The sequence below is a fragment of the Leucoraja erinacea genome, chromosome 5 (genome assembly GCF_028641065.1).
Source record: "Leucoraja erinacea ecotype New England chromosome 5, Leri_hhj_1, whole genome shotgun sequence".
NCBI lineage: Eukaryota > Metazoa > Chordata > Chondrichthyes > Rajiformes > Rajidae > Leucoraja > Leucoraja erinaceus.
In genome coordinates this window covers 47,588,716-47,608,075 of record NC_073381.1, presented here as the reverse complement: position 1 = coordinate 47,608,075, position 19,360 = coordinate 47,588,716, and the positions used below count along the sequence as shown (strand labels likewise).

At 43.0% G+C, this 19,360-nt stretch overlaps 1 protein-coding gene and 1 long non-coding RNA gene across 2 annotated transcripts in view; one reads left to right on the top strand and one right to left on the bottom strand.

Annotated features, from left to right (window-relative positions):
- The window catches only part of LOC129697201 (XK-related protein 6-like), a 357,932-nt gene that overhangs the window by 101,308 nt on the left and 237,264 nt on the right, over window positions 1-19,360 (bottom strand).
- Window positions 18,261-19,360, top strand: part of LOC129697203 (uncharacterized) — a 32,466-nt gene continuing 31,366 nt past the window's right edge. Inside the window, exon 1 of the long non-coding RNA XR_008723468.1 lies at window positions 18,261-19,323. This is a non-coding gene — a long non-coding RNA (uncharacterized LOC129697203). The remainder of the gene's footprint in view (window positions 19,324-19,360) is intronic.

Sequence of the window (19,360 nt, the reverse complement as noted above, 5' to 3'; positions counted from 1 at the left end):
TGGAGTGCTGGTATGGGTTCGTGAGGTGGCAGCTCAGTCCTCAAGCATGATATGCTGGCTAGCTCACTCACGGCTGGTGGGCTGGCAGTGACTCATGATTCATTTCCGTTTCCTATTTGGCCAAATTCCATTCATGGCAGGGTGCAAAGGCCACCAAATTCAAAAAATCCATGTTCCTACCATTCAGGCAGGGTGCAAGGCCACCGAATTCAAGTGCAGTTTCCAACGACTTCAAGCTGGATCCAAGGCCACCAAATTCAAGTGCAGTTTCATACCACTTTCAGCAGGGTGCAAGGCCACCAAATTCAGTGCAGTTTCATTCCATTTCAAGCAGGGTCCAAGGCCACCAAATTCAAATGCAGCTTCATACCATTTCATACAGGGTGAAACCTAGTGCCTTTCAACTTCAAGCAAAGCACCCAAGCCACCATTTGCAGTAAGTAGTGCCTTTCAACTTCAAGCCAAAGCACCCAAGCCACCATTTGCGGTAAGTATTGTCTTTCAACTTCATGCCACCATTTGCAGTAAATAGAGCCTTTCAACTTCAAGACAAAGCACCCAAGCCACCATTTGCAGGCAGTGCCTTTCAACTTCAAGCCAAAGCACCCAAGCAACCATTTGCAGTAAGTAGTGGCTTTCAACTTCAAGCCAAAGCACGCAAGCAACCATTTGCAGTAAGTAGTGCCTTTCAACTTCAAGCCAAAGCTCCCAAACAACCATTTGCAGGCAGTGCATTTTTACTTCAAACAAACCATATTTCATTTTAAATCACATTAAGGGTACACAGTTGTGTAGACATTGTTCAGTGTATTCAGGCTCAGAGAGAGTGACCCTTGGCTATCCATCTGAATGAGGCACACCACTTCCTGGTTTTATAGCCCCTCCCCCTCCCTCCAGCAGGGGCAGCAGAGAGAGGTTGAATTAAAAAAAAAACATTAAATATCGTCTGATTTGTCCATCGATGGGAGAAAAAAAAAAAGAGGAACAAAAAAAAAAAGAAAAAAAAAAACAAAAAAAAAGAAAAAAAAAAAAAAAAAAGAAAAAAAAAAAAAAAAAAAAAAAAAAAAACAAAAAGAAAAGAAAAAAATAAAAAAAAAAAAAAAAAAAAAAAAAAAAAAAAAAAAAAAAAAAAAAAAAAAAAAAAGAAAAAAAAAAAAAAAAAAAAAAAAAAAAAAAAAAAACAAAAAAAAAAAAAAAAAAAAAAAAAAAAAAAAAAAAAAATTTTAAAAAAAAAAAAAAAAAGGAAGAAAAAAAAGTCATCGATGTGGAAAGGAAAAAAAAAAAACAATCCGCACCAGTTAAAAAGGCAAAGAGGGAATCCTCCACCTGTAAGGCGGAGGGGAGCTGGTTGACTGATGCGCGCGTGAAACAAATAAAAATGGGCCGGTTTGGGTGGTGTCCCCCCGTTATTTAGGACGGGCGGCGCGCGCCAAGGTGGCGCGTTTCTGTCGGGGAAACCGCCGCCAGCACAGTGGGCCAAAAAAACGTAAGAAAAAGAGGTGTCAAGATCAGAGATTTAGTAATATAGATATAGATAGATAGATGGATGAGCTGTGTAGCCTGTGTGGTCTCTGACCTGCACCCAGTTCCAATGTATGCATGACTCTCACAGTGGAAGCTTAATTACAATAGATCTCTATCTTTGCACTGCTGGCTGGTTCCATTCTGCAACAGGGTCTTGGCTGATGAAAGAAATTGCTGTAGGATTACCCCCCCCCCCCCCCCCCACGTAAACTGATAAACTGCCTGTTTATTTTTGAGGAAAAACCAAAAGGGAGCTCAAGCAAGCGAGGAAATGCCTGAAGTCCAAACTGATCGAATCTTTCAACAGCATCATAGCTGAATAATCAGCATGAAATATTTGATTTGACGGTTTAGTGCCTGAGGGTTCAACAGACCTAGGAAAGTATAGGTCTCCTCCAATTAAGGGAGTAACCTGTATTCTCTGTGAAGAACAGAATATTTGAAAGTGAACATTTTTAGCTATTTTTATACTGCCTCTCCTGGGGCTTCACCAATCAACTGCTGAATAATCCATGCAGAAATTCCAGGCACAGCTTTTTATGGAACTATTTTCTCTTTAAACAATGTTCAGTGATTTCCATAAATAAAAAAAGTCACCTACATTTTAAATGTTGTACATTTTCGGAAATTGCACTTCTAGAGGAATCTGATGAAAGGCACAACAACACTGCGTTTTACCTGCAATAGTATGCATGATCAAACGGTGTGCATCCTCACAAAAGGGGGGAGCCGGCGGCTTATGTAACCTGTCAGCACTGTAGGTGGCCTGCTAATTGTGAACATTGTGTGTGTTGCAAACAAAGAATCTCATGGTGTCTAGTCACATGTGACAAATAAATGTATTCCTATTACTATAAAAGGCCATTCTGATTCCACAGGCCTAAAATAGCAAATGCATTGACTGCAGTGCATTAAACATTTCATACGTTGATATGCAGTTAATGCATTGAAATAAACACCACAAATTCATTTTAGTAGTACCACGTAAGCAGTAGAGTTCTGCCTTACAAGCGCTTGCAGCACCGGAGAGACAGAGGAGTCAATCCAAAAACACACCAGGTGCTGTCTGTACGGACTTTGTTTGCTCTCCCCGTGACCACATCGGTTTTCTACAAGATCTTCGGTTTCCTACCACACTCCAAAGACCTACAGGTTTGGCTTAATAGGTTAATTGGCTTGGGTTTGTATACTTGGTATAGTTGTAATTTGTCCCTAGTGTGTGTAGGCTTGTGTTAATGTGCGGGGATCTCTGGTAGGTGCGGATTTGGTGGGCCAAAGGGTCTGTTTCCGTGCTGTATCTCTAAACTAATGTGAAGCACAACACCAAAATACAAAGGTGCATGACACAAAGCATAAACAAAAAATTGGAATTGAATTAGAATGTTTAGGAAACCTACTCGAGTAAAATTGGAAAATCCTTGGAACAGAGAACAGTACAGCGCAGGAAGAGCGCAGAACCACAACATGAATGGTGTTAAACTAATGGTCTCTGCTGGCACATGATCCATATTGAATTGAATTGAATTTCCTTTATTGTCATTCAAACCTAAGTCCAAACAAAATTTCGTACCATGCAGTCATGACAGAAAAAAAAGCAACAAAACACATCATGAACACAATTTAACACAAACATCCATCACAGTGAATCTCCAGGCACCTCCTCACTGTGATGGAAGGCAAAAAGTCTTATCTCTTCCTTGCTTGTTGTCCCGCTGCGTCGAGGCGATTGAGGCATTCGATGTTGGTAAATGCCGCGCTTGATTTTTAAGCTCCGCGAACAGGCGGATGAAGCTGCTACCCTCCAATCCAGCGGACGAAGCTGCTGTTGTGGGAGCTCCCGAGAATCGGTCACCAGCCAGGGACCTGCGAGCTCTCGATGTTACAGTCCACAGGGCGGTCTCCGAAACTCCGAAGTCAGGCCGCAGCCACAGCATCACCACAGCCTCCAAAGTCAGCCAGCTCTGCGATGGTGACTCCACAGGTTCTGCCACCGGAGCTCCTAAGGTCGATTCCAGTTGGAGGCCGCCAGCTCCACGATATTAGGCCTCAGCGCAGATGGAGACGGAGATACGACAAGGAAAAGATCACATCCCCATTGAAGGAAGAGATTTTCAAAAAGTTTCCGCCACTCCCCACATATACACAACTAAAAATAGACTAAAACATACATGTAACAAGACAAAAGAAAACAAAAAAAGGAAAGACAGACGGACTGCAGGCGAGCCGCAGCTGCTTGGGCAACGCCGCCACTTCCTTCCTTCCTTTCCCACGTGACTATCCAAAGTTCTCTTAAATGCTATTATTGTATCTGCCTCCACCACCAACCCTTCCAGAATCCAGTGCATTCCAGGCACCCACCACTTTTTGCCCTTGCCCTGCACAACTTGTTTATACTTTATCCTTCTCACCTTAAGATATGCTCACTAGTCTTTGACATTTCCACCGTGGGGAAAAAAGATTCTGAAAGTGAATGTGAAACTTTTCTTCACATCTCATAATTTTACAGACAGTTTCCACTCAGCCTCAGAATCTCCAGAGAAAATAATCAAAGTTTGTCCAACCTCTCCTTATGGCTCATGTATCCTCTAATCAATGCAGCGTTCTGGTAAACCTCTTATTTATATATAAATAAACTTTTGTTTATTTTATTTATTTTGGGAATGGTCCTGTTTTGAACAATATATATATACTTGGATGTAAATGCAAATGGGTTGGTTTGGTTATATATACCTGTAGAACTCTAATGCTCACAGATCTCCAGCCAGAGTTACATTTGATAAATGGCATTTATGGCATTTTCCGCTGTTTTTCAAAACATCTGTAGTAACTGCAGGATAAAGTTTTCGATAATATTATGATGTTCACATGGCTGTTAAAAAGTAGAAAGAGGAATGGTCTGATTGGCCAGAAATCAATATTCAGGGCTGTGCTTTTAACCACTTAATGCATTTATAAATATCAAATTAGCAGCTGAATTCAAATACATAAATAAATGACATTAATTTAAAGTAAGTTGAATTTTGCCAGTCTAATGTGGACAATAGACAACAGACAACAGATGCGGGAGTAGGCCATTTGGCCCTTCGAGCCAGCACCACCCTGCAATGTGATCATGGCTGATCATCCACAATTAGTACCCCATTCCTGCCCACTCCCTACATCCCGTGACTCCACTATCTTTAAGAGCTCCATCTAACTCTTTCTTGAAAGCAACCAGAGAAACGGCCTCCACCTGAGGCAGAGAATTCCACAGACTCACACTGTGTGAAAAAGTATTTCCTCATCTCTGTTCTAAATGGCTTATGACATTTTCCAACCCTCACCTCCCCAGAATCTCTAGGTTGCCGCTCCTCGTGCGTTCCCTGTTGGAGCATCAGCTGTCGGCGTCCTCAGAACCAGGCCTCGGATCCTCGGTGCGGCCCCAGAGCACCAGCAGCTATGGAAACGCCGGCAGTGGAAGAGGCGGGCAGGCGCATGCAGGGGCGGGTGATGGTGACTGTCAGCAGACGTGGCCAATCAGTGCGGCGATGTTGCAGGAAGGGCTGTCGCCGTCCCGGCAGTGACTGACAGGAGAGGAGACCAATCTGTGCATGGGCGGTTTTAAAGATTTTTAAACCTTAATAACTTTTAAAATGTACCACTGATCGGAACACTTGCAGCACAGGAGAATGGTGTGTAAAATTGTAGCGCTATCGTGTACAGTTTTTACTCAAATAGAAAAACCACGCAAACCGGAAGAGCACAAGATCAGAGTTTTAGTTATGTATAAAACTTTTACAAACCTTTAAAAAACTTTTAAAAAGCTCCAGAATTTGAATCTTGAAGTGGCAGCTTCCCTTTAATTTGCTGTTCTGGTCTTCTTTGCAGGACCCTCTTTACCAAGGTACCAAGGCTGAAGCTTTCAGATGTGCATATTGCACATGTTTGCTAGCACTCATATAGCCCCAATGGCTTCAAATCCAAGACAGTTAGACAATTTGACAACTATCACTTGCCAGAAAAAATGTATCATGTATCTGTACACCATGGTCGGCTTGATTGTTGTCATGTGTAGTCTTTCCACTGACTGTTTAGCATGCAACAAAAATCTTTGCCATACCTCAGTGCACATGACAATAGACTAAATTAAACTAAACGGGAATTGATGTTTGTTTTTATCTACATCTTACAAAGGTAAAGTTCCACTTCCAAGTTTCTGCCATAAACCTTAACTTTATGCCAAACCTATTACAATTGTTTCCATATTACAAATGTAACTAGTCAACCTCAGAAAGAAGTGTTGGAACTACAGCTGTGTTTAGAATCAAGCTGTCAAATCAGATGTTGTAGAATGATAGGTACAACGGGCAGGAACTAGGAAGGCAGTGGCTAATCGTGGTGATCAGGAAGTGCTTTCAGCTTCTTTTTGAAAGAGGTGAAAATACAAAGGTCTGGAAGTTTTTAAGAAGGAACTGCAGATGCTGGAAAATCGAAGGTAGATAAAAGTGCTGGAGAAACTCAGCGGGTGCAGCAGCTTCTATGGAGCGAAGGAAATAGGCAACGTTTCGGGCCGAAAACTTTCTTTAGATTCAGACTCAGATTCAGATTCAGTCTGAAGAAGGGTTTCGACCCGAAACGTTGCCTATTTCATTCGCTCCATAGATGCTGCTGCACCCGCTGAGTTTCACCAGCACTTTTGGCTAACTAAGGTCTGGAAGTTCCCACAGGCCTAGAAATGCTCATTAAAGTGAGCAAGAGATACAGAAAGTATTCAGAACCCTTCACTTAATAAAAATCTAATGGGCAGATGTTTATTTGCTCTCAAAAATTTGATCCCGATTTATTGGAATTACTGCATTCACCATTCTGAATTATGCAAAGATCTAACTTGGTAAATCAGTCATTTAAACCACATAAACAAACTCATTCCAGTTCCATATTTGCTATGCCAACTCCTTTGCTGCAATATGTTGAAGGGAAAATTAGATATACAGTGCATTCAGAAAGTATTCAGACCCCTTCACTTTTTCCACATTTTGTTACGTTACAGCCTTATTCTAAAATGGATTAAATTCATTTATTTTATCATCAATCTACACACAATACCCCATAATAAAAAAACGAAAACAGGTGTTCAGAAATACTTGCAAAGTAATTAAAAATAAATAACTTAAATATCACATTTACATAAGTATTCAGACCCTTTACTCAGTACTTTGTTGAGGCACCTTTGGCAGTGATTACAGCCTCAAGTCTTCTTGGATATGACACTACAAGCTTAGCAAACCTGTATTTGGGCAATTTCTTCCATTCTTCTCTGCAGATCCTCTCAATCTCTGTCAGGTTGGATGGGAAGCGTCGATGCACAGCTATTTTCATGTACCTCCAGAGATGTTCGATCGGGTTCAAGTCCGGGCTCTGGCTGGGCCACTCAAGGACATTCACAAACCTGTCACAAAACTATTCCTGCATTGTCTTGGCTGTGTGCTTAGGGTCGTTGTCCTGTTGGAAAGTGAACCTCCCCCCAGTCTGAGATCCAGAATGCTCTGGAGCAGGTTTCCATCAAGGATCTTTCTGTACTTTGCTTCGTTCATCTGTCCCTCGATCCTGACTAGTCTCCCAGTTCCTGCCGTTGCCACAACACGATGCTGCCACTACCATGCTTCACCGTAAGTATGGTATTGGTAGTGCCTGGTTTCCTCCAAACATGACGCATGGCATTCAGGCCAAAGAGTTTAATCTTGATTTCATCAGACCAGAGAATCTTGTTTCAATGCGTCTTGGCTAACTCCAAGTGGGCTGTCATGTGCGTTTAACTGGGGAGTGGTTTCCGTCAGGCCACTCTTCCATAAAGGCCTGATTGGTGGAGTGCTGCTGATATAGTTGTCCTTCTGGAAGGTTCTCCCATCTCAACAGAGGAACTCTGGAGCTCTGTTAGAGTGACCATCAGGTTCTTGGTCACCTCTCTGACCAAGGCCCTTCTCCCCCGATTGCTCAGTTTGGTCAGGCGGCCAGCTCTATGAAGAGTCCTGGTGATTCCAAAGTTCTTCCATTTAAGAATGATGGAGGCCACTGTGCTCTTCGGGACCTGCAAGGCTGCAGAAATTGTTTTATACCCTTCCCCAGATCTGTGTCTCGACACAATCCTGTCTCGGGGGTCTACGAACAATTCCTTCGTCTTCATGGCTTGGTTTTTGCTCTGACATGCACTGTCAACTGTGGGACCTTATATAGACAGGTGTGTGCCTTTCCAAATCATGTCCAATCAATTTAATTTATCATTGGTGGACTCCAATCAAGTTGTAGAAACATCAAGGATAATCAATGAAAATAGGATACACCCAAGCTCAATTTTGAGTGTCATAGCAAAGGGTCTGAATACTTATGTAAATGTGATATTTCAGTTATTTCTTTTTAATTACTTTGCTAATTACACCTGTTTTCGCTGCTTTATTCTGCGGTATTGTGTGTAGATTGATGATTAAAAAAAAAAAAAAATTTAAATCAATTTTAAAATAAGGCTGCATCGTAACAAAATGTGGAAAAAATGAAGAGGTCTGAATACTTTCTGAATGTACTGTATACACCAGTTTCCTCTGGAGCCAGGACAGACGGAATCACATGCAAGCATCACAATTTACATATCACAATTGTGAATCTTCATCAGTTACACAGGGAGGTGAATCTGAGGAATTCTTTGCCACATAAGGCTGTGGAGGCCATGTCAGTGGATATATTTAAGGCAGAGATAGATAGTTTCTTGATTAGTACAGGTGTCAGAGGTTATTGGAAGAAGGCAGGAGAATGGGGTTAGGAAGGAGATATAGATCATCCATGATTGAACGGCAAAGTAGACTTGATGGGCCAAATGGTCTAATTCTGCTCCTATCACTTATGATCTTATGATCGATGGTAACCTCTGTTAATTTCAAAAATCACACAAGATGCACAACATCCCACAATGGCTGCAGCTCTTGAAATGGGAGTTCTCAGTGGGAACAACCATTTCAAGCAGTGGGATTGATTAATTTGCTTTATATTTCTCTGGAAACATAGGGACAGATATAGGACCAAGCACCCATTTTTCCAGTGGATGATGGGACCTCACGGAATCACGGGCACTCCTTCAAAAGCAACACGAGAGATATCTAATTTATCAGTGAGATTTCATGGTTCTCTAAGGGCGGCAAGCTCTCCAACGGCAGATTAAACAAGAACTGCCTCTATCTTATCAAAAAGCAAGAATTCCTCTTTCCGTCAAGACCTTTTCCATTCGATACTCATATGGTTTCTACCGTACGTATTCAAGGTTGTAAAAACTAGTGCCATCAGACCAATCAAGCTGGAAAGGGTTCAGAAAAGGCTTACGAGGATGTTGCCAGGACTCAAGGGCTTGAGTATAGGGAGAGGTTGAGCAGTCTTGGACTTTATTCCTTGGAGCACAGGAGGATGAGCGGTGATCTTATAGAGGTGTAATAAGATCATGAGATGATTAGGCACTGTAAATGCAGAGTCTTATATCAAGAGTTGGGGAATCAATAACCAGTGGACAATAATAGGAGGTTTAAGGAGAGGGGGAATGATTTAATAGGAATTTGAGGGGCAACTTTTAGATATATCTATATCTTCTATCTATCTATAATCTATCTATCTATCTATCTATCTAATATATAAAAGTGTGTGCCTGTCGTCTGCCGTCCGTCCGGCTGCCTTTCTGCCTTTTGATTTGTTTCCATCGTGTGATGTCACAATGCCCAATACTCGCAGATGTCCAATCACAATGCCCAATGCTCGCAGATGTCCAATCGGAATGGATCCATTTACATGGACGGCTTCCGGCTGCATTTCTTCCTTTGATTAACTGCAACTCCGAAACCAGACGCAGAATCGCCGACATCTTTTCCATTTCGGTAGAGATTTAACTTTTCTTTCTAGAACGCTCAGCAGCGGCTGCACTTCCTGAGGGTCCTCAGGAAGCACAACCTGGACTCTAACCTGCTGCTGGCCTTCTACCGCTCGTCCATCGAGAGCCTGCTGACATACTGCATTACAGCATGGTATGGCAGCTGCACCATGGCAGACAGGGAGAGGCTTCAGAGGGTAACCAGGACAGCGCAGAGGATCATTGGCTGCCCTCTCCCCTCCCTGATGGACATCTACACCTCCCGCTGCCTTAGCAGGGCAAAGAAGATCATCAAAGACAGCTCCCATCCTGCGTTTGGACTGTTCGACCTGCTGCCCTCTGGAAGGCGCTATAGGTGCATCAAATCCAGGACAAACAGATTCAGGAATAGTTGCTTTCCGAGAATTATATCTACCATAAATTCAAATTCACACATGCACTGACTACACCGCCCAACACGGACTTCCATCTGTATATATGTATATATGATATATGTATATATGTCCCCCCCCCCCCCCATCTCCCTTCTGTTTTTTTTTTTTTTTTTTTTTTTTTTGTGTAAAATTATTTTTATTCACTGAGTACGAGCGCCTTTCAGTTTCACTTTCCATGTATAGTGACAATAAATGGCATATCTCTAAGTATCCGCTCCTCATTACATTTTGTCACTCCCTCTATGGCACAATGCCCTATTGTTGCCATAGAGGGAGTACAGAGAAGGTTCACCAGACTGATTCCTGGGATGTCAGGACTTTCATATGAAGAAAGACTGGATAGACTCGGCTTGTACTCGCTAGATTTTAGAAGATTGAGGGAGGATCTTATAGAAACTCCTGATTACATTTCGTCGTGTTTATGTACACATTTTTAATCAAATCCTTCCCCCCTCCCCCCCCCACCAAATATTTAAAAAAAAAAAACATCTCACCCGTAGAATCAGCCCCAGACTCGGTTTGTACTCGCTAGATTTTATAAGATTGAGGAGGTATCTTATAGAAACTTACAAAATTCTTAAAGGGTTGGACAGGCTAGATGCAGGAAGATTGTTCCAGATGTTGGGGAAGTCCAGAACAAGGGGTCACAGTTTAAGGATAAGGGGTAAATCTTTTACGACCGAGATGAGAAAAACATTTTTCACACAGAGAGTGGTGAATCTCTGGAATTCACTGGCACAGAAGGTAGTTGAGGCCAGTTCATTGGCTATATTTAAGAGGGAGTTAGATGTGGCCCCTGTGGCTAAAGGGATCAGGGGGTATGGAGAGAAGGCAGGTACATGATACTGAGTTGGATGATCAGCCATGGTCATATTGAATGGTGGTGCAGGCTCGAAGGGACAAATGGCCTACTCCTGCACTTAATTTCTATGTTTCTATGTTTCCCTCTCCTCACCCCTCTCCCTCTCCACCCATCCCTCTCTCCCCCATCCCCCTTCCCCCCCTACCCCACCCCCTTCCCTCTCTCCCCCCGCCCCCTTCCCCTACCACTTTGCCCCCCCCCCCCCCCTGCCCCCTACCCCTCCCTCCCCACTCTTCCACTTCTCTCCCCCCACCACCCCCCCCCCCCTCCCTCCCTCCCTCCCCTCTCTCTTCCCCTCCCTGTCACCACCCCTTCCCCTACCCCTCTGTCCCTCTTCCACCACTCCCCCTACCCCTCCCTCTCCACTTCTCTCCCCCTTACCCCACCCCCTCTCCCTCCTCCACCCCTGTCTCCCCATCCCTTCCCCTCTCCCCCCCTACCCTCTTCCCTCTTCCCCCTGTCCCTCTCCCCCTCCCCACTCTTCCACTTCTCCACCCCCTCCCCCCCCCCACACTCTTTCCCCTCTCTCCCCCCACCCCCTTCCCCTCTCTCCCCCCACCCCTCCCCTCTCTCCCCCTCCCTCCACCCTCTTCCCCCTCTCCCTCAACATTCCCTTACCGTGCACAGTCTCTGTCTTTAAGAAGGAACTACAGATGCTGGAAAATCGAAGGTAGACTTTAAAAAAGCTGGATAAACTCAGCGGGTGCGGCAGCATCTATGGAGCGAATCGAATGGTCGTTTTTTTGGCCGAAACCCGGAAGAAGGCTCGAAGGGACAAATAGCCTACTCCTGCACTTAATTTCTATGCTTCTATTTTTTCCTCTCCTCACCCCTCTCTCCCACCCATCCCTCTCCCCAACACCCCTTCCCTCTCTACCACCACCCCTTCTCCCTACCCCTCTGTCCTTCTTTCACCACTCCACACCCCTCCCTCCCACTCTTCCACTTCTATCCCCTTACCCCACGCCTCTCCCACCCCCCCCCCCTCTCTCGTCCCCTCCTTCCCCTCTCTCTCCCCCCACCCTTTCCCCTACCCCTCTGTCCCTCTTCCACCACTCCCCCGTCTCTCTTCCTCCACTCCCGCTACCCCTCCCTCCCCCCCCCCCACTCTTCCACTTCTCTCTCCCCTTCTCTCCTCCCCCCTCCCCATCCCTCTCTCCCCCACCCCCCTTCCCTCTCTACCCCACCCTCTTCCCCCTATCCCTCTGTCCCTCTTCCATCACTCCCCCTACCCCTCTCCTCCTCCCTCCCCACTCTTCCACTTCTCTCCACCTTCCCCTCCCCTCTCTCTCCCCACTCTTTCCCCTCTATCCCCCACCCCATCCTCCCTCACATCTCTCACCCCCTACCCCGCCCTACTTTTCCTCCTAAAACTATCCAGTTTCCTCCTCCTCCTCCTCTCCCCCTCTTCTCACCCCCCCCCTCTCACCCTCCCCCCCCCAAACGCCATTGGGGAAACAGACCCAACGGGTCTGCACTTGGTCTAGTATAATATATACATGGAACAAGCTGCTATTGGAAGTAGTTGAGGCAGGTACCAAAACAATACTTAATAAACATTTGGACAGGTACATAGATGGGAATGGTCTGGAGGGATATGGGCCAAATGCAGGCAGGTGGGACCAGAGCAAATGGGGCAAGTTGGTCGGTGTGGGGCAGTTGTATCTACACTGTATGACTTGTGTGACTGTATGATTATGACTTGTGCCACCAGCCTGCCCGATGTGCCACTGTTTCTCACACACAGGGAAACTGATGATATTTTGCAGATAGCATTATGTGATTAATGCTGCACTCTTACTTTTCAAAATAGGAGCTAGAATTTCTACCTCCAAGTATTTTTTAAGGAGAGAGTGATGATAGAAGGACCCATTGATGTTGCGACATGAAGGGAACAGGATACAGATGGCGGAGGGTGTGAGCTTGAACTAAGCTTCTACTATAGGTGGCAGGACAAGCATTCAAGCGCACTTTGTGAATCTCCAGTCCAGTTACAAATGGAGAGAATTACCCAGATGGGCCTCGAAGATGCAAAGGAATTTGAAAGCAACAATAAGGTAACACTGGATTTGGAAAACAACTGCTTTATGTGGCAGAGAAGAAGCAAAAACAAAATTTGATACTTTTGGATGACAAGGTAAGAGTTTGATTTTCCTTTTCAGTCCTTGTCTGTCATCTTTAGAACAGCTACCTGAAAATATTTGCATGCAACTAATGTGATTTATAATACAAAACCATTGGGAATGCCTAATTGTAGGCACAACCAAGACCGTGAGAGATTATTTCATTTATTACCTTGGTGCCAGCAAAGCCCCATAAAACTACATTATTTATGTACAGCACATGGGAGATAATTAAGAATGTGGAAATGGCTGAAAATGGAGGGTAAATGCAAGTGATTAATCTCCAACAAACATCTGCGGCCTTTGCCTTCTTTCTTGATCACTGCCATTACTCTATTATTTCACAATGTGCATCAAGAAAACATCCACTTGGAAAAGCAGATGCCACATGTATTGTAATATTTTACAAGTGAGCATAAAAAAACGTTAAATATTGAATGTATTTTAATTCTAGAAAAATAATAAAATTTAACAATAAGCAAAATCCAGATGTATATTTGCCCAAATGACTATCAAGTAGATAAGAATTTGCTTTTTAAAAAATGTTATATAAGAGTGCTGAAACAGTCCCTTCGGCCCACCGAATCCGCGCTGACCAGCAATCACCCATACATTAATTCTATCTTACACATTATATATATGGAAGGCTAGTTTTCTTACCAAACCAAAGACATGTTAGAGAGTACAACAAAGTTTTCCCAAATGGAATTATATATCACTAGGTGCAGACTGCGTGCGCCTTTTAATCCTGACCTTATTCAAATTTAACTGCACATAAATGTTAGTATCAGTTGTATGAACTAACAGCGTGTGTGTTTGTTGTGTCGATGAATGTGCTTTCTTTCTCTGTTGCAATCTGGTAACATGTGAAATTTCTTTGTATGTTGCAGTCAATATTCCTTCCGGGTAAACTCTTCAACGCTAGTAGTTTGATTTTCTTAAGGTGAACGCACAATCATTTGAGCAAGCTGAGTTTCTTTTGGATCACAGTGGGCTGAAAGTGCCTGGTGACTGAAGATGTGAATCGGGACATTATTTCGTGATACCTGGGACCACAAGCCACTGCTCTGGAAGGGAACCCTCTGCAGCCCCGACTTTGTCAAAGATCTTTATGGAAAAAACAATCATTCATTGAGCCTCCTGTGAAAAGGCTTGAGACATGGTATTATCAAACTGTTGCTCAGGCAAGCAGAAAGTATCTCTAACCTTGGAGAACAATATCACTTATCATTGAAGGTAGGTTGGGAAATATATAACTACAATTATCCAGTGTAAAGCGCGATTTCGACAATTAAAACAAGCCTGAAAGCTACATGAAATCTCATGATCAGTGGCCTAGCCAGGTCACCATGCCATGATGATCAACAGCTTTGAAGACAGAGAATTCAGGCATAAATTGGCTGTCTTTGCTCTTGAACGGATTGTGACTTTATACAAGAATCTGCAATGTCATGCAGTTCCAGAAACTCCATTCCACAGCCTTCACTGGATTCTGCAAGATATTTTATCTCATGTATCATACATTCCAGACAGTAATATTAAAAGCAATAGAATATTGAATTTGTTCCAAAAATGTGTCCCCTATCTTCAGTCGTAAGGAAATTGTTATAACTTAAATTCGGACCGAACATATTCCTGGAGGTTTGTTCAAATGACTGTGTCTTTTACAATAAAATATTTTATTGGATGGAAATTACAGCAGTAAATACATTTTATCTTTTGATTTAACAAATGCAATTTAGCTCTGAACACAGAGTTCGATCGTCATAATTTGTTATTATGCAATATTATAATTTAATGAAAGAAAATGGTCAGAACAAATTTCCTACTAATTAAAAAAGTATCAATCACTCATTCAAACTGGAAGCATATATATTGTTGGAACATTTTAGTTTAGAGTTCAGAAATACAGCATGGAAACAGGTCCTTCATCCTGAGTACACACTGACCATCGGTCATCCATTCACACTAGTTCTATGTTATCCCGATTTCTCATCCACTGCCTACACTACAATTTACATTGCCTATAAACCCACACGATTTTGGAATGTGGGAGGAGAAAGCACATGCAGTCAAAGAGAACATGCAAACTCCACACAGACAGCACACGAGGTAAGGATGGAAGCTGGATCTCTGGCGCTGTGAAGCAGCAACTCTACCTGCTATGCCACTCCTACGTATATTATCTGTAACTTAACTTTTCATTTAAATCAGATTCGTACAGCACAGAAACAGGCCCGAATCCACAATGATCAACTTTACATTATTCTCCACCAGATTCTACCACTCATCCATATATCAGGGAACGATTTACAGCAGCCAATTAAACTACCAATTCACATGGAGAAAACACAAGTGTTCACAAAGAGAACATGGACACTCCACATTGTCAGGACTGAACCCAGGTAACTGGAGTTGTTACAAACCAGTCCTACCAGCCTCGCCACTGTGCCACCCAAGAATGCCCAATAATATTACACAAATGACGGAGCATTAAATGGCTGTCAAATCCAATTTAATGCCTTGATCCAAAGGCAATTCTAATAATAATGTCTTTATAACATTTTATACAGATTAGTGTTAACTATTTTACATCCGCTCCTCCATTATCAACCGCAATATTCGATGAGCTTTTTACGATCATCTTATCCTCCTGAGATGTTCTTCCCATGGCCAGATCCCATTGAAATTACCCCTCAACTGATTGAGGGTTAATTTCATCACTTTGTTAGAGCGCCCTTTGTCTTTTGCTGTATCATAATGTATCGTAAATCTAAGCTTCTTAGAATAAAGGGGAGGTCATTTAAGACTGAGGTGAGAAAAAAAAAATTCACCCAGAGAGTTGTGAATTTATGGAATTCCCTGCCACAGGGGGCAGTGGAGGCCAAATCACTGGATGGATTTAAGAGGGAGTTAGATAGAGCTCTAGGGGCTAGTGGAGTCAAGGGATATGGGGAGAAGGCAGGCACGGGTTATTGATGGGGGACGATCAGCCATGATCACAATGAATGGAAGGGCTGGCTCAAAGGGCTGAATGGCCTCCTCCTGCACCTATTTTCTATGTTTTCTATGTAATGTTATGATTCATTGCTGTTGCCCAGGTGCGCTGTGACTGAAACAGCATCTGGCAGATGCATATTTGAGGTGCGAAGCATGATGTTTCAGTAATAAGAACTGAAAGGGCTGATCCAAGAGAGACCAGCTATGTATAAACACAAATGTTGAGTGTAACAAAAGCTGCTGTGAAAGGTGTTAAAATGTACAATGGATCCCAGCATTTATTAATAAAAGCATGGAGTCAAAGCAAGAAATGTATGTTAAACATTTATTAAATGTTAGATCAGCCTCAGCAGAGGTATCTTAAATTCAGGGAATGTCACTTTCAGGACATAAAGGTGTTCGAGAGAGTGTTGCACAGATTTTTTTTTACAGTGGCAGCATGGGTATGGGAACACAGGACAAGAGCATAGAATATAGAACATGCAGCACAGGAACAAGCCCAGGGCCAAACATGATGCCAATATAATCTGACCTCATCTGCCTTCACCATCATGTCTCAGCTACACTAGTCCAACCAAACCTGCACTTGGTCCATATCCCTCCAAACCTATTCATGTACATGTCTAACTGTTTCTTAATCATTAGGATAGTCCCACCCTCATCTGCCTCCTCTGGCAGCTTGTTCCATGATCTGTATCCCTCAATTTCCTGCATTTCCATGTGACTATCTAAAAGTCTCTTAAATGTCACTATTGTATCTGTCACCACCTCCACCCCTGGCAGTACATTCCTGGCACCCGTCATCCTCTGTGCAAAAAAACTTGTCCTGCATATCTCCATTAAACTAGTCTTTGGTGTTCTACTTGGGATTGCAGAGAATGGCAGGGGATCTGATCGTTGCTTAAAGTTCAACACAGTTCCAACAGGATAAGTAAGAATAACATCCAGTAGGTTCAGGGATGTTACCCGACTACTTGTTCAGGGATGTTACCCGACTACTTGAATTACTCCAGAACTGTGTGTCTTTTTTCAGTGGTCTAGAGATTTGTAATCACAGGGCACAGATTTATAGTGTCGGACAAAAATAAAATGCACTGTAAAATTGTATAAATATTTGAAAGACAGTCTTTAACATATATCTGCCAAAGAACCACATAGGCATAAGAGGTGGTATCACATAACATATAGTATCACATTTGATATAATATCCCTCCATAATTCTGTCCACCATTGATCAGGCAGATAGACAAAATGCTGGAGTAACTAAGACCTGAAAAGCTACCCATTCCTTCTATTCAGTGATGCTGCCTGTCCCACTGAGTTACTCCAGCATTTTGTCGACCTTTGGTGTAAACCAGCATCTGCAGTTCCTTCCTAAATTACAACTAAAATACAAAGTTCTTGTGCGATAACTCCAGGGTAAGCACTCAACTAAGAAAATCAAGCCCAAAACCAAAGCATTATTGAACTAAATACATCAACTTACAATAAATGACTCCATATGCAAAAAAAAACCAGCTACCTACATATTATATATATTTATTTTACTAATCCTGTCAGATGCAAGTATATCATTGGGGTGATCATTGGCATTGGGCACATCCCTTCATTGGTGTTTTGTTGAGTTAGGCCCACACTTCAGGAAGGCTCAATAGTTGGTTCTGACATCCCCAAAGCAACCTCTCTCAATACCTACTCTCATCTTCTTCTTCTTCTTTGGAGTTTTACGGCAGCCGGCATCCGCAATGTTGCATTGCTGCCACCGTCTGGCTTAATTCCACAGTACTCATGTCTTTATATTACATCCTTTTTATAAGCCCAGAGACCCTCAAGAAATCAAATAACAACTTTATTCCTTTTCCTTTCCCTCCACACTCTAGAATGTTCTTTACTGATATTTCTGTCAATCCAATTTTCCTCATTTCAATGATCATAAATCCTCTTTTTGTCTCATATCTCCTACATGCAACTAGGGTATGCTGAACCGTTTCTGGCTGATGGCATTCCTCACACATCCCAGTAGGGTGTTTTCCCAATATTTTTAATGTGCTGTTCAGGTGAGTGTGTCCTATCCTCAATCTTGTTAATACTACCTACTCCCCCCTCTTCTTGCTGTAATGCTCACTCCGTTTTGTAGCTAATAGAGGTGTCTCCCCTTTGTCTCCTGTTCCCAGTTTTGTTGCCATTCCTGATTTATTTTCTTCCACACAATGTGTTTTCCTTCAGATTTGGATAGTTGTAAGTTTATCCTCTATGTTTCCTTTTTTGACAGCCTCCTTTGCTAATTTACCCACCTTTTCATTCCCTAGAACACCAATGTGTGCTGGGACCCATAACAAAGTCACCCATAACAAAGCCCCTCCTTGTCACTTGGCTTAATAGTAACAGGATTTCATGAACTGTCAGGCCACCTATGGGATGCACCAGACCCAATACTCTGGATTGCAGATGAGTCGTTACATATTACTACTTTACATGGTTGCACCTGTTCCATCCACCGAACTGCCATCACCTGCTCTCATCAGCTATGTATCTACTAAATAAAGGAAACTGCAGTCAATTAGCGCACTCTAACAAATGCTAAACACCTGCATCCTATCTTCCACTAATCCTAGCCCATCATTAACCTTGTAACACCACAAATATCACCCTTGCATAAGATCGGGATACACTTGCACAGACAACAATTACAAAGAAATACACATATCCTGCATGTCATATGTTTCCTTTCTGCCCCCAACTGACACTATTTCTTCTCCACCAAATCCACCTACTGCCTTGCTCTGCTGCCTCTGACATTTGCTTTGCAGCCTGACGCAAACTCTGTCTGCGAATTCCTAGCTCTCCAAATAGTGACGTAGTCGATCTCTCTACGAAACCTCTACAACCCACCTCCACCCGATGTACTCTTGCTCTCCATCCTCGCTGCCAACTCTACATATCTAAGCCTTGTTGCGGATCTGTAAGCTTTCCTCCTAAATCTACCCGCATCTCCCAATCATTGGCTCCCTGTAACTGGCCTGACTCATACCTATCTGCAAATTTCCCTCCTCTACCTTTCCCTCCTTCTCAAACAAAATGAATTGCTACACTCCCAGTCCTGGTGCCTACTAAATTCACCTATACTCTCCTCCTATCCATTGCTGCAGCTATACACTTTAATACCTGGTTATACTGACCCTGAGAAAGACTAGTCCTACATCATGACAAAATATCGCCTCAACGTTGCCACCTCAGAACACGCCGGGTCACCACCTACCCATTGTTTGAGGTTCTGTGGTGATGGCAACACATCATAAATAGCCCTTATAAGGAAACTTGCATGTCCCGCCTCCATACACCACAGGTTCCTCCAGCTAAACCTACTCTTTTCTACACTTTCCCAGTTCATCCACTGTCCTTGTTTAACCTGAGCTACTACCCTTACACATCTCACTGCTTCCTCCTGACGACATACCCCCTCTACATATTCATCATGCAGCACTGGATTGAAATATGGTATGTATGATATTTCTCTTTTTGAATTGCATTATAT